At 43.1% G+C, this 14,491-nt stretch overlaps 1 protein-coding gene and 1 long non-coding RNA gene across 26 annotated transcripts in view; one reads left to right on the forward strand and one right to left on the reverse strand.

Moving 5' to 3' along the window:
• The window catches only part of LOC130355716 (uncharacterized), a 102,527-nt gene extending 100,386 nt beyond the window's left edge, over nucleotides 1-2,141 (reverse strand). The window contains exon 1 of the long non-coding RNA XR_008888639.1: nucleotides 2,035-2,141. This is a non-coding gene — a long non-coding RNA (uncharacterized LOC130355716). The remainder of the gene's footprint in view (nucleotides 1-2,034) is intronic.
• The window catches only part of ABI3BP (ABI family member 3 binding protein), a 463,829-nt gene that overhangs the window by 191,540 nt on the left and 257,798 nt on the right, over nucleotides 1-14,491 (forward strand). The gene's annotated exons all lie outside the window — the stretch shown is intronic.

Consider the following 14,491-nt stretch of genomic DNA (forward strand, 5'->3'; position numbering starts at 1 on the left):
TACCCCTTGTAAAAATTAAAAAATTGGGTCTACAAGAACATGCGAGTGTAAAAAATGAAGATTGTGAATTTTCTCCTTCACTTTGCTGCTATTCCTGTGAAACATGTAAAGGGTTAAAATGCTGACTGAATGTCATTTTGAATACTTTGGGGGGTGCAGTTTTTATAATGGGGTCATTTGTGGGGTATTTCTAATATGAAGACCCTTCAAATCCACTTCAAACCTGAACTGGTCCCTGAAAAATAGTGAATTTGAAAATTTTGTGAAAAATTGGAAAATTGCTGCTGAACTTTGAAGCCCTCCGGTGTCTTTCAAAAGTAAAAACACATCAATTTTATGATGCAAACATAAAGTAGACATATTGTATATGTGAATCAATTTTTTTTTTATTTGGAATATCCATTTTCCTTACAAGCAGAGACCTTCAAAGTTAGAAAAATGCAAATTTTTCATCAAATTTGGGGATTTTTCACCAAGAAAGGATGCAAGTTACCATAAAATTTTACCACTAGGTTAAAGTAGAATATGTCACGAAAAAACAATCTCGGAATCAGAATGATAACTAAAAGCATTCCAGAGTTATTAATGTTTAAAGTGACAGTGGTCAGATGTGCAAAAAACGCTCTGGTCCTGAGGTGTAAAATGGCCTGGTCCTTAAGGGGTTAAAGAAAATTTCAGGATCTCATTAGGGGAAGATGGGAAAGGGATTTGGGCAGTATATCAATGGATGTATGGCAAAAGGCTATTGCTAATTAGAAATTTGCATCTCAATGCAAAGCCCATAGTATGGTTCAGGTGTACCGGGGCATTCTGGGGCTGGTGCCACAAAACCAGCTCAACGGCTGCCCTGATGTGACCTGTTCCTCCGGGTCTCGCCATAAGGCTGGGAGTGGGGACCCTGAGGTGCCGAAACTCAATGGGTGTTATAACTCACTGAGTGAACGCACTGCACCACACATACTCTTCACCTTTTGGCACTCACCCTTGGTATTCTGGGCTTCTGGCTAGGATCAGGGACATTTTTATAGATCCGGCTGGATGACCGAGCAGTATATCTGCACTCATCGCCCCCGATGTCAGGCCCCCTCCCATAGACTTGCATTGATGTCACAAACTTCCGTTCCCGTGGTCGGGACCCAGACCCTCCAGCGCTTCCGGACCAGAAACAGGCTATATTGCGGGGGTCCCCAGTGGTGGGACCCCCGTGATCAGACATCTTATCCCCTATCCTTTGGATAGGGGATAAGATGTCTAGGGGTGGAGTACCCCTTTAAGTATCTTTGTTTTAGAATGTTTATTTTTAATTTTTATCTCTTTAGTTCCCTCCAATTCCTGGGGGGGGGGGGGTATTTATATTGATTGATGTATTATGTTTTGTGCAGTTTTATATAATTACTTGAAAATAAAAAGAAATGTAAAAAAAAATTATAGCAAGATTCTGGTGTGAAGGAGTTACTAGAACCGGACCAAACAAGAGTGAATGCTAATCTTAGGCATGACATATTGTGGTGCTGTGCCATCTTTGTTTTCCTGATATTTTTCTGTATTTTACTTACCTTTTACAACAATATACTAGTTAAATAGTACAATATGTATTTCTTACATGTGATTTGCAAATTAGAGATCTGAATAGAATATATGATGACAAAAATTAAAATAGAAAAAAAAAATTACATACAGTGGTCCCTCGACATATGATGGCCCCAACATACGATGGTTTTAACATACGATGGGCCCCTTGCACACTAGGAGTCCAAATGTACCTCTAGTGTGCATGCGGTTGCAGGGATATGAGCAAGGCAGCAAGTACAGTACAGTAATATGCACAAAACAGTACACACACATTCTCAACATTGCCCCTATTCAGTATTGCCCCTTATTCAATTGAGTACTGTACAGTACTGTATATAGGGACAGAGGGGGAGGTAAGCACTGTATACAGTACTGTACTGATTAAACTGTTTTAAGTTGCTCCTTCTGATTAATAAAAGTGAGGACATGGTTTATCTGTACTCTTTTTGTGGTTATTTTTACCTTTATTCTTCATAATTTCTTACTTTTAGTTGAAATTTCGGGGACTCGGGAACCAATTACCAGTTTTCCATAGCGTTATAGAAAAAAAAAAAGAAATAGAGATCAACCATCAAATCAATAATGTTACCAATCACAGTGCAAAAAATGAGCTCCATATACATAAAAATCAAAAGTAGGAGTCAGAAGAAAATAATTTTAAGCATATTGATTTTGTTAAATAAAGTTTTCCAGTATTTCTGATGTGTGGATATATCCTTAGAAAGCATGTAAAGGTTTAAGGATTCAGTGTGGAATTAATTCATTTTAAGCATATTGATTTTGTTAAATAAAGTTTGGCTTTTTTTGTTAAAGTAGTACCAAAATAGAAAACTATATAAATTGGGTATTTGGCATTTTAATTGCATTGAACTACAAAATAAAGAGAACTTGTCATTTTTACCATATGAAAATGCAAAAAAGAAAATTGTCCTTAAAGTGTAGCTCCCACCAAGTAATATATAATCTAATATGTCCCTACCTATTAGTAATCTAGCCCTAATCCCCTACCTGGCTTTAAAAAACGTTTAAATCGCTTTAATAGAGCAGATTTAGTGCTTCTAAATCTGCTCTATAAAGCAGGGCAGGAAGCAGCGCTTCCCAGCAGGCACGACATCACTTGCTGGGCGCTTGCTTCCGCCCTCGGATCGTCTATGCAGCGCTCCTGTCGGGAGCGAGAAAGATGATCTGTCAATAGCAAGGCAGGCAGCTTCGGGGTCTCCTCCTCCCTGTTTACCTGTGCATGTGCTATCCAGGGAGGAGGAGTAGAGGAGCATCGCCGGCCTGCCTTGCACGATATTACAGCCGGGAATTGTAGTTGGCATGCTGGGAGTTGTAGTTGGCGGATCCCAACCAGAACATGTTGCTGCCATAATTTTTATAGTTTGTAAAGTAATATAAGACCTCAGATCAGACTTACCCATCCGGAGGACCAGCGCAGCAATGAGTGCGCGCCCTGCCTCCGGACAGGATAACAGGGGTGGGCGGGGCCACGCGCGAGGCCAGTGGAGCTGGCCAATGCGCGCAGCCCCAGCTATCAGCGTGCTTGCTCTTGCCTGTTTGATTGACAGGCGGGAGCGAGCACAGCAGTGCCTGAATTTCGACTCATTGCCAGGCTGAAATGAGTCGAAATTCTGTGGTGACGTCACTGCTGAATGCATTCAGCCACTAGGAGGGCGACCCCTAGTGGCCGAATTTAAAAGTGATTTTAAACTTGTTTAAAATCCCTTTTTTTAACCCCTTAAGGACTCAGGGTTTTTCCGTTTTTGCACTTTCGTTTTTTCCTCCTTACCTTTTAAAAATCATAACCCTTTCAATTTTCCACCTAAAAATCCATATTATGGCTTATTTTTTGCGTGGACAATTCTACTTTGCAGTGACATTAGTCATTTTACCCAAAAATGCACAGCGAAACGGGAAAAAAAATCATTGTGCGACAGAATCGAAGAAAAAACGCCATTTTGTAACTTTTGGGGGCTTCCGTTTCTACGCAGTGCATATTTCGGTAAAAATTAGACCTTATCATTATTCTGTAGGTCCATACGGTTAAAATTATACCCTACTTATATAGGTTTGATTTTGTCGCACTTCTGGAAAAAATCATAACTACATGCAGGAAAATTTATACGTTTAAAAATGTCATCTTCTGACCCCTATAACTTTTTTATTTTTCCACGTACGGGGCAGTATGAGGACTCATTTTTTGCGCTGTGATCTGAAGTTTTTATCGGTATGATTTTTGTTTTGATCTGACTTTTTGATCACTTTTTATTAATTTTTTAATGGTATAAAAAGTGACCAAAATACGCTCTTTTGGACTTTGGAATTTTTTTGCGTGTACGCCATTGACCGTGCGGTTTAATTAATGATATATTTTTATAGTTCAGACATTTACGCATGTGGCGATACCACATATGTTTATTTTTATTTTTTTTACACTGTTTTATTTTTTTTATGGCAAAAGGGGGGTGATTCAAACTTTTATTAGGGAAGGGGTTAAATGACCTTTATTAAAAAAAAATTTACTTTTTTTTGCAGTGTTATAGGTCCCATAGGGACCTATAACACTGCACACACTGATCTTTTACACAGATCACAGGCGTGTATTAACACGCCTGTAATCAGTGTTCGGCGCTTGACTGCTCCTGCCTGGATCTCAGGCACGGAGCAGTCATTCGCCGATCGGACACTGAGGAGGCAGGTAAGGGCCCTCCCGGTGTCCGGTCAGCTGTTCGGGACGCCGCGATTTCACCGCGGCGGTCCCGAACAGCCCGACTGAGCAGCCGGGTCACTTTCACTTTCGCTTTAGAAGCGGCGGTCAGCTTTGACCGCCGCTTCTAAAGGGTTAATACCGCACATCGCCGCAATCGGCGATGTGTGGTATTAGCCGCGGGTCCCGGCCATTGATGAGCGCCGGGACCGACGCGATATGATGCGGGATCGCGGCGCGATCCCGCTTCATATCGTGGGAGCCGGCGCAGGACGTAAATATACGTCCTGCGTCGTTAAGGGGTTAATTAAAGTATATTAGAGATATGTTGTAGTACTTAAGTACTACAACATATCAATTTTTTTACTTCATGACAGTGCCCATTTAAGGCCAAAATGGGCTGTGTCCTTAAGGGGTTGATGTAGGTAAATGTAAGGTTATGCACTTGGGCGGTGAATACAAAATGTACAATTATGAGCTTAATAAAAAATGACTTGGTAAACTCAACTTTAGCAACTAGTGCCAGGCAGCTACTGCCAAGACTAATAAAGTCATGGGGAGCATGAAAAGAGGCATAGAGGCTTTTGAAAAACATAGTTTTACCTCTGTACAAATCATTAGTCAGACCACTTATGCATATATGCAGCCTTGTGTCCAAATTTGGGCATCCGTATAAACGAAGGACATGGCTGAACTGAAGGGGTGGAAAGTAGGGCATTCAAGGTTCCTAATGGAATGAATGGGCTTCAGCACCAAGACAGGTTATCAAGCTTGATCTTATTTATTTAGGAGAAAAAAAACATTTTAGGGGCAATCTGATCACAATGTACAAATATATACATGGACAGTACAGAGATCTGTCTAGTCAATAAGTTCAAGGGGGTTCTGGATGCTTTCCATGTAAAATAAAATATTAGTTATGGGTACTAGATTTTAGTAATCAGCTGCAGGGGCCATATTCGAATTCGCAATATTTCGGGAATATATTGATGATTATTCGTCCTATGTTGGCAAAATTCACATATTTGCTACGTTCATTCACTTTTTTTTCCAGACGAAAATTTGCATGAAAAATTTGCATAATAATTCACATCTGAAAAAAACAAATATTCATGATTACGAATATATAGCACTATATTCTAAATATTCGCAAAATCGTGAAGTGCTGATATTCGTGATAAAAATTCACATTACAAATATTAGTGCTCAACACCACTAGATTTATGGAGACAGGGATTTATTCTGATTGCCAGTGGATCAACACAGTAGGGAAACAAGTAAATATAGCCCCGAAATGAATGGACATTACCTAAAAGACTTTATATTAAAGAGCCTTAGGCATGCCAAATCACATTTAACCCCTTAAGGACCCAGGATGTACTGGTACATCCTGAGTCCTCACCCTTTCTATAATGCGGGGCCATGGTGTTAAAGGTAAGGAGGAAATAACGAAAGTGGAAAATCCCCTGGTCGTTAAGGTGTTAACAATTAAAATGAAAAGTATGCAATAAACCATCAGCACTACAGTACTTTCAATAGTGCCCTTAGCTGAAGTAGCTTTAAACTCATGATGCTTATAATCATAGTGCCCTGATTTGCTGATGTTTTGTTGCTATGGCAGCATATCTGTATTGTTTAGTCCATCTGGGTGATATGTGGCAGACATGACGCATTCCTAAGTTATTTTATATCTGTTTTTGTGTTATTATAGAGTACATAGTGCTAAGATACTATGTAATGTGCATATCTGCATGAATGTTTCAAGCCAACCCTGAAATAATTGTTTCAATTGTCAGAGCAGTAAGTAAGGATTATTAAAGTCTGTACATGTCAATCAGATATGACAGGCCAACCTAAACTCGAAAGGCAGTCACTTTCAGCCCCTCTGAAAATATGTATTAGCAGGTTTATCTTGTAGAAAGAATCAACAAGCTCTGAAATACAAGGGTTCAACAATAGACATTTCTTTTGAGTCATTGTTTTGACATTGATTATTATATTAGGTCTATGACATGATAGTTAACATAGTTTTGTATGGTTTATTTTCTTAACAATTGGCTATATCTGTCTGGGCAGGAAAGATTTCTAAGTAAAAATAAATGACATTCCATTTCTTAAAGCATACCTGTAACTTTGCCATTATATCAATTTTATATTGCACTTTTTACCAAATTGTCCAGCAATAAAGATGAATACATAGCATAGCTTAACATTGTATATCACCATCTTCATTAAAATAAGATATCTTTTTTTCATGCTTTATTGCAGGTACATTCAGGGTAACACAAAAAAAAACTGCCTGACCAACACAAAATGGCCATTGGCTGGGCAGTTTTCCCCTTAATGGATCTTATGTACCTGCAAAAAGAACAATAAAGGATAAACACTTTTAGTGACGACTGTGAGTGCTATATAATTTATCTTTATTGTTGAACTTTTCTGCTACCTCTGTTCTGCAACACTGAGAACCACTGAACTGGAAGATGTGGTTACTGGGGGGGGGGGGGGGGGTTATAACAGTTGGCATGGATACTTGACTAGCAGGTTGTCAGGTTCATGACGCTATAAATAGGGTGGTTAGTCTGTGTATGGATTGATGATTGGGGTTTTAGTGACCGAGTTGTAGTGTGAAAACCCTGTTGTTTAATTGACCATTCCCACCACCAACTACTTCAAATGAAATGACTATCCGTAGACTAAGTCTACTAAGTAGACTTGACTTTAGACTGACTGAAGACAGACTTGACTTGTGACTGACTAGACTAATGACAGACTTAACTAATGACTGACATGACTCATGGCAGACGTGAATTGTGACAGACTTGATTGATGACTGATTTAACTAATGACTGACTTGACTAGTGAAAGACCTAATAATATCTGACCTGGCTTGGTTCAGTTTTCTCTCTCAATACAGGATTAGGCTCAGAAGCTTACAGTCCCGGGATCTACTGCTATGCATGACCTCTGTGGGTACCTGGCTTGTCCCTCTCAGCTCTCAGGGTACACTAGACTGTACACTTGAGGCTGGCTTCCTACGCTGGCAGCTATCCAGTGAGCGTGCTGACCCCGGGGGTCTTCACAAGGATGGTCCATGGTACACTTCCAAAGTCTTCCTTCCTCACCTACATGTATTTAAGTTGCACTGAGACACCACTGATCTGAGAGCATCCAGCAAGGAGATCCCAGACGTTAGTCCCTTGCTTTGGACAATTCATCCCAGGGAATACCTGAAATTTGTCCTTTTTTGCTAGAAGGGCCATCAGCTTTGCTATTGTCCCTAAATCTCCACTTAAGTTGGTTCTACCCCTACAGCAGGATTCTTTAGCAAGGTTGCAGCTGGATTTGTAACTGAAATCTTGTGCTTGGAGGCAGACTCCCCCTGAAGGTGTGGGAGCTGTACCAGTAAGGTGTTGCTTCTTCTCTGGCTAAGGCCAGACTCCAAATGATGTGCTTTGGGTCCCACTCTTTTCCCTGGGGACTGGGGTGGACACAAGATTGCTCTTCGCCCTGATTGGCTGAAAGGCAGGGCTCAAGTCCTGCAGGAATGCGTGGGAACTCCTGCACTTTTTATACAGCAGGAACACTGTTCCTATTAGCAGAGTCCTGCAGGACCAACCCTTGAGTGGAAATCTCGGGTGAGTTCCCACAGTTTTTCCCCAGGACTTGGCCCCTGCTGAAAAGTGGGACATCCTACCAGCTTTATACAGAAGTGTGGGTGCAGACAGTTAACCCCTTACACTAAGTTTAAAGGTGAAAAAAAAGAGGAAAGGTGCTCCCTGTGGAGTATAGCCAGCACGAGGGTGGGGAGGAGGAAAAGTAAAATATCTGTGCTCACCCTGCTGAGTTGTGTGAGGACATACACAACTATGCTGAATGCATGTGATTTTAAGGATCACAATCCTGTTGTCTGCAGCCTTCCTGGGGAATATGTGGAATAAAACAGGACTTCAGAGAGAAACCAGGATTTTCGGCGCTGACCATAGAGAAGGTATCGGAGCCCAGGTAAGAGAATGAGGTTTATTATCAACGCCTTTCACCGCTCTTGCGCGGCTTCATCATCATTGAAGCCTGATGAAGCCGTGCAAGCGCAGTGAAATGCGTTGCTAATAAGCCTCATTCTCTTACCTGGGCTCCGATATCTTCTCTATGGTCAGCGCCGAAAATCCTGATTTATCTCTGAAGTCCTGTTTTATTCCACTAAGTTTAAAGGGGTACTCCAACCCTAGACATCTTATCCCCCATCTAAAGGAGAGGGGATAACATGCCTGATCACGGGAGAGTATGATGATGTGAAAAAAAGTACCCTTGTGGCCGAATGTGACCCAAGCAGTTGATCAACTGCTGAGTTAACTAACCTTAATGTTGCTGCCTGAGCCAAGACCACCCACTATTGGTTGTTAGGGGGGTTTGCAGAGGGTGTGCTGCAGCTCAGCTCAGTATTTTGCAGCAGATAATTTACAGACCAATCAGAGCCAGGGAGAGTAGGGATGGCAGGGGGTGCCTCTGCTCTCTACCAGCGGTAACACAGTTATCTACATCCCCAAGCCAGGGGAGAGCAGGAATGGAGAAGCAGTGTGGATTGCTTCACATGGTGTCTCCATCCCCACTCCCCCACTGCTTCTCGCAACAACCAGATACCGCTGGTTCACAGTGGCCAGATCCCTTTCCCTGCTCCCTAGCTGCATCTTGCCTTGATCAGAGACCACTGGTTCACTGTGATGCAGGTACACCGTTTCCACCACATGAATTAATGGAATAAAAAGACTTTTACCTACACCACTTTTCATGAATTCCCCCAATAGACCTGAGTTTAGGCTAGGGACCTTTGAAGCAACATCCATCTGAACAATATTCATGGTAGCACAAGTTGACCCTGCTTTGACTCAGATTTATTTCTGTAAATTCTCGTTATTTGTGCTGACCATATCTCTTACATATTGCTACGGTGCCCATATTAGGACATCATCAGGTGTCGACACAAACCTCCCTCAGCCCTCAGCCAAACCTCCATCACACCACAGACAAACCTCCCTCAGCCCTCAGCTCTCAGCCAAACCTCCATCATGCCTCACACGTCAGCCAGACAGCCTTTAAAGTTTTGCAGCCTCCCGACGCTAACGGTGTACCAGAGGAAAACAGAGCATGCGCTCTGAGCAGTATGGACAACTGCGCATGTGCAGGGCTACGCTCCTAATGCTGCCTACTTGTGCTGCGCATGAGCTCCCAGTTTTCTACGAATCAAGGAAAACTTTTCATCAATGGCTGTTCGGCTGAAGTCTGAGGCATGAATGAGGTTTGCCTGAGAGCTGAGGGAGTTTTTTCTGAGGTGTGACACGGGTTTGGCTGAGAGCTGAGGGAGATTTGTCTGAGGCGTGACGGAGGTTTGTCTGAGGCATGACGGAGGTTTGGCTGAGGGAGGTTTGTCTGAGGCGTGACGGAGGTTTGTCTGAGAGCTGAGGGAGGTTTGTCTGAGAGCTGAGGGAGGTTTGTCTGAGGCGTGACAGAGATTTGTCTGACGGCTGAGGGAGGTTTGTCTGACGCCTGATGATGTCCTAATATGGACACAGTGTATTGCTATTATTCACCAGATTTCTGCTCTGCAGGTTCATTTCAAATTTTCAGTTGTCCATGGGCTAGTGGGTGGAGCCTAAACTCTATGATTTTCCCTATTTTCATAAATAAAGTTTGATCATTGTCTACTGAAAAACTAGGCAGTTTTCTGATAAACTGCATACATCAGTTCCACATCATTTTAAAGACTGCTGCTTCTAGTTACTAAATGGAAACTATTACATGTAGAGCATTGTATAACTTCTCATTATACAATAAGAAAACTTAATTTATTAAAACCAAAATGCCCCTTAAACTACTTCACATTCCAAACAAAGATCTTTTTCTTTTAAAGCCTTTTTTTAAGCAATACATTATAATTTGCAAAATATAAAAAATATGCCATTTTATTTAAAATCTTTCCTAAAATAATATGCCACTAGTGTAGTGAAAAAGCTTATTATATTTAGTATTCTATAAAAAATAATTATCCTACTGTCCATGTAGTCATTTCATAGTCTGAATGCTTTCATAGTCTGAATGCTTTCATTACTTTGAACTAATTAACCCCTTAAGGACTCGTTTTCACCTTAAAGGGGTATTCCAGGAATTTTTTTTATTTGCCTATGCTACAGGGGCTGTAAAGTTAGTGTAGTTCATAATATAGTGTCTTTACCTTTGTGTGACGGTTTTCTCACAATTCTTATGTGATTTTCATGCCAACATTTATTTTTACCAGCATACAAAATGACTGTTGTCTCAGATTTTTCCCAGCTTTCAATGCGGACGAGACCTAACTCACTAGTCAGCTGATGACAGGGAGCCTGTCTGCTTCAATTGGTGGAGGGATCGCTTGGTGGGAGAGAGATCAATCTGCAACAGCTGTAGGCACCCTGATTGAAAACCACACTGATTTGAATGGATGCAGCTCATTTATGTTTCAATGGGTGGGGTGGCTGATGTGTGGGAGGGAGGAAGATGGAATTGTGGGATTTGTAGTTAAAAAAAAGTCAAACAGGAAATACCAGTTTACAAACAGCTAGCCACAGTGTTAAGGTAATCTCACACAGCCATTTAGCTCCAAGACAAGCACAGATCCTTCCTAAGCATGTCCATTGCTGTCTGCCAAGTACATACTAAAATCATCTTATGGTTTTTTCGTTTTTTCCTCCTTCCCTTCTAAAAATCATAATGCTTACAATTTGGCACCTATACACCCATATAAGGTCTTGTTTTTTGTGTCACCAATTGTACTTTGTAACGACATCACTTATTTTATAATACACTCTGCGGCGAAACCAAAAAAAAATATTTGTGGGGTGAAAAAAAACACCATTTTGTAAATTTTTGGGGGCTCCCGTTTCTACACAGTGCCCTTTTTGGTAAAAATGGCACATTATCTTTATTCTGTATATCCATACGTTGGCTGTCCGGGCATGCTGGGTGTTGTAGTTTTGCAACATCTGGAGGTCCGCAGGTTGTAGACCACTGTCCTATACTTTACATTGCATGGATCCCTCAACATACAATGGTTTCAACAAACAATGGTCCATTTGGAACGGATTACCATCGTATGTTGAGGGACCACTGTATTTGGTGACAGGTACTCTTTAACATTATTACCAGTGCAGAAATTGACCAGCGCTTGAAGTAGACTCCACATTTCAGTGGAAGAAGAAGGCAGACAGGTACTCACTCTTCCGTGTCTCTCACTGGGGGGGTCACATGACGTAGCAGACGTGCCTGTGGGCGGCATGAATGTCTGCTACCCTGGCAGTCCCTGCACTAGCATTAAAGGGCCCTGGCATCTTGTCAGTAAAAGTCCCTGGAGGAAGCTGGGAGGTGGCTGTGGGCTCCCTCTCTATAGTCTGTCAGCTCCATCTCTGCCTGGCAGGCCCTGTGATAACATTAAAGAGCCAAGGAATGTTTTAAGTCACAGCCCTATGTGTGTACATCCCTGGTTCATCGTATCTTATAAAAATCATAATATACAGCCTTATTAAAGACTGCAAAGTCATTCTTAGACTGCAGCTTTAGATCTGAAGTCTCTCAGCATTACCGGTTCTGCAATCTTTGTATTCTTAAGCATATTGTTGTGCTATAGCAAGAGCTATAGCCCCCCTAAAATGTTTAATTTTTGTTTGGGACAAATTTTACAGCAAAAAGTTAAAGCATTAGAAAAAAAAGGGATGTTTTAAAACAAATATCCCATTATACTGTATGGTAGCAACCACCAGTACAAACATGAATGTAACTCTCAAATACATACAGACTTTGAGAGGAATTTTCCAGAGGTCCTTGTGTGACTCTTTTCTATTGTGTTTTTTATTTTCTTTCTTTTTTTTTTTTGTATGTCATGGATCGGAAATGGGTTATTGATCCCATACAGTGAACGACATGAGCGGAAAAAAAATTATTACCGTATATACTCGAGTATAAGCAGAGTTTTTCAGCACGTTTTTTGTGCTGAAAACGCCCTACCTTGGCTTATACTTGAGTGAACAAAAAACGCTTATGGCTTATCTGTGAGAGGATGGGCCAGGCGATCCATCTTCGGCTATCTATGCTGCAGGTACCGTCCGGTGGGGAGGGTTAGTCATTCCGGGCTGTCCATTTTCACCGGGAGGCCCTCTTCTCCACTCCGGGTCGGCCCCCGAATTATTGACGCTGCATTGACGCCACCGCGCAGGGACGTTCATGCGCAGGGACATCACGGATGTCTGCTGCGCACGGACGTCCCTGCGCATTGTCTTCATCTCAACGTCACTAGTCCGTGGCTGGCCCGGAGCGGAGAAGAGGGCCTCCCAGTGAAGATGGACCGGCCGGAACAACTAACCCTCCCCACCGGACGGTCCCTGCAGCATAGATGGCCGAAGATGGACGGACCAGACAAGCTCAACCTTCCACAACTGGGGAGGTGAGTAGAAAACAAAAGGGGGGTCTGGATGATGACGAAGGGATTGACAGGCGGTGGTGATAAAGGGGGGATGATGACGAGGGGGATGATGACGAGGAGGGTGATGATGACGGGGGTGTGAATGACGGTGGTCTGGACGATGACAGGGGGGGGAAGATGACTGTCACGATTCGGCTGGCTGGAGGTGGATCCTCTGTGCCAGAGAGGGATTGGCGTGGACCGTGTTGGTGGAACGGTTCTAAGTTGCTACTGGTATTCACCAGAGCCCGCCGCAAAGCGGGATGGTCTTGCAGCGGCGGTAGCAACCAGGTCGTATCCACCAGCAACGGCTCAACCTCTCTGACTGCTGAAGATAGGCGCGGTACAAGGGAGTAGACAAGAGCAAGGTCGGACGTAGCAGAAGGTCAGTGCAGGCAGCAAGGATCGTAGTCAGGGGCAACGGCATGAGGTCTGGAACACAGGCTAGGAACACACAAGGAAACGCTTTCACTGGCACAATGGCAACAAGATCCGGCGAGGGAGTGCAGGGAAAGTGAGGTATAAGTAGGGAGAGCACAGGTGAACACACTGATTAAGCCTGCTGCGCCAATCAGTGGCGCAGTGGCCCTTTAAATTGCAGAGACCCGGCGCGCGCGCCGGGACAAGACAGACGGGGAACGAGTCAGGTACGGGAGCGGGGATGCGCATCGCGAGCGGGCGCCTCCCGCATCGCGAATCGCATCCCGGCTGAGAGAGATATTGCAGTGCACCCGGTCAGCAGGTCTGACCGGGGCACTGCGAATGCGAGGATGCTGCGAGCGCTCCGGGGAGGAGCGGGGACCCGGAGCGCTCGGCGTAACAATGACATGGGGGGTGATGTATTTCCCACCCTAGGCTTATAGTCGAGTCAATAACTTTTCCTAGGTTTTTGGGGTGAAATTAGGGGCCTCGGCTTATATTCGGAACGGCTAATACTCGAGTATATACAGTATTTTTTGGTCATATCATACATCAGAAAATCCAAAAGTCCCATCAAAACCAAAATGGTACAAAAAATTTGCTCTCTAACAGACACACACACATATATATATATATATATATATATATATATATATATACACACATATATTGTAAGGACTTCTCCCTGGGACTAGCTCTGGGATGGTCCTTGACACCGCCACAGGACACGTTTCACTTCAATAAACCGGCAAACAACAGTACTTTATGCAAGTCCGGCCCCTCGCCAGCTTTATTAGACAGGTTGCAGGATAAATAAAAACATAACACAGGAACAAAACAAAAACCTAGACCGTCCAGTCACTAACTAAACAATCCAGCATGCCCTGTCTATCACTTGTGGGCTTTTCCCATCCAGTTAAACTTATGCCTTCTGAAACCTTCCACTCACTGTTCTCACACAGCGTTTGCCACCTCTTGCTGTGTGTCTCGTCCACACTTCACCTTTGGGGCTACTCACAGCTCGGGCTGTGTGTTCCTCACCAGGACCCCTACCTCCCCGCTAGAGCCATCTTGCTGTCTTCTGGGGAGAGCCCAGATTATTCTGTTTGACTTCCTTTTAAACACACCTCCCCTTTCTGTTATCTCATTAATTAGGCCACAGGTTGAGGTTTCTCCAGGGTTAGCTAAGGAAATAAGGAACTATACCCTTTCCTTGCAACACTGTCACATACCCCCCTCCCCCCCTGCTCAGACCACCGGAATTCAAAAGACAGAGTCCAACTGCCTTTTCTTTTCCTTGAACA

Source organism: Hyla sarda, chromosome 2, assembly GCF_029499605.1.
Source record: "Hyla sarda isolate aHylSar1 chromosome 2, aHylSar1.hap1, whole genome shotgun sequence".
In the NCBI taxonomy this organism is placed as follows: domain Eukaryota; kingdom Metazoa; phylum Chordata; class Amphibia; order Anura; family Hylidae; genus Hyla; species Hyla sarda.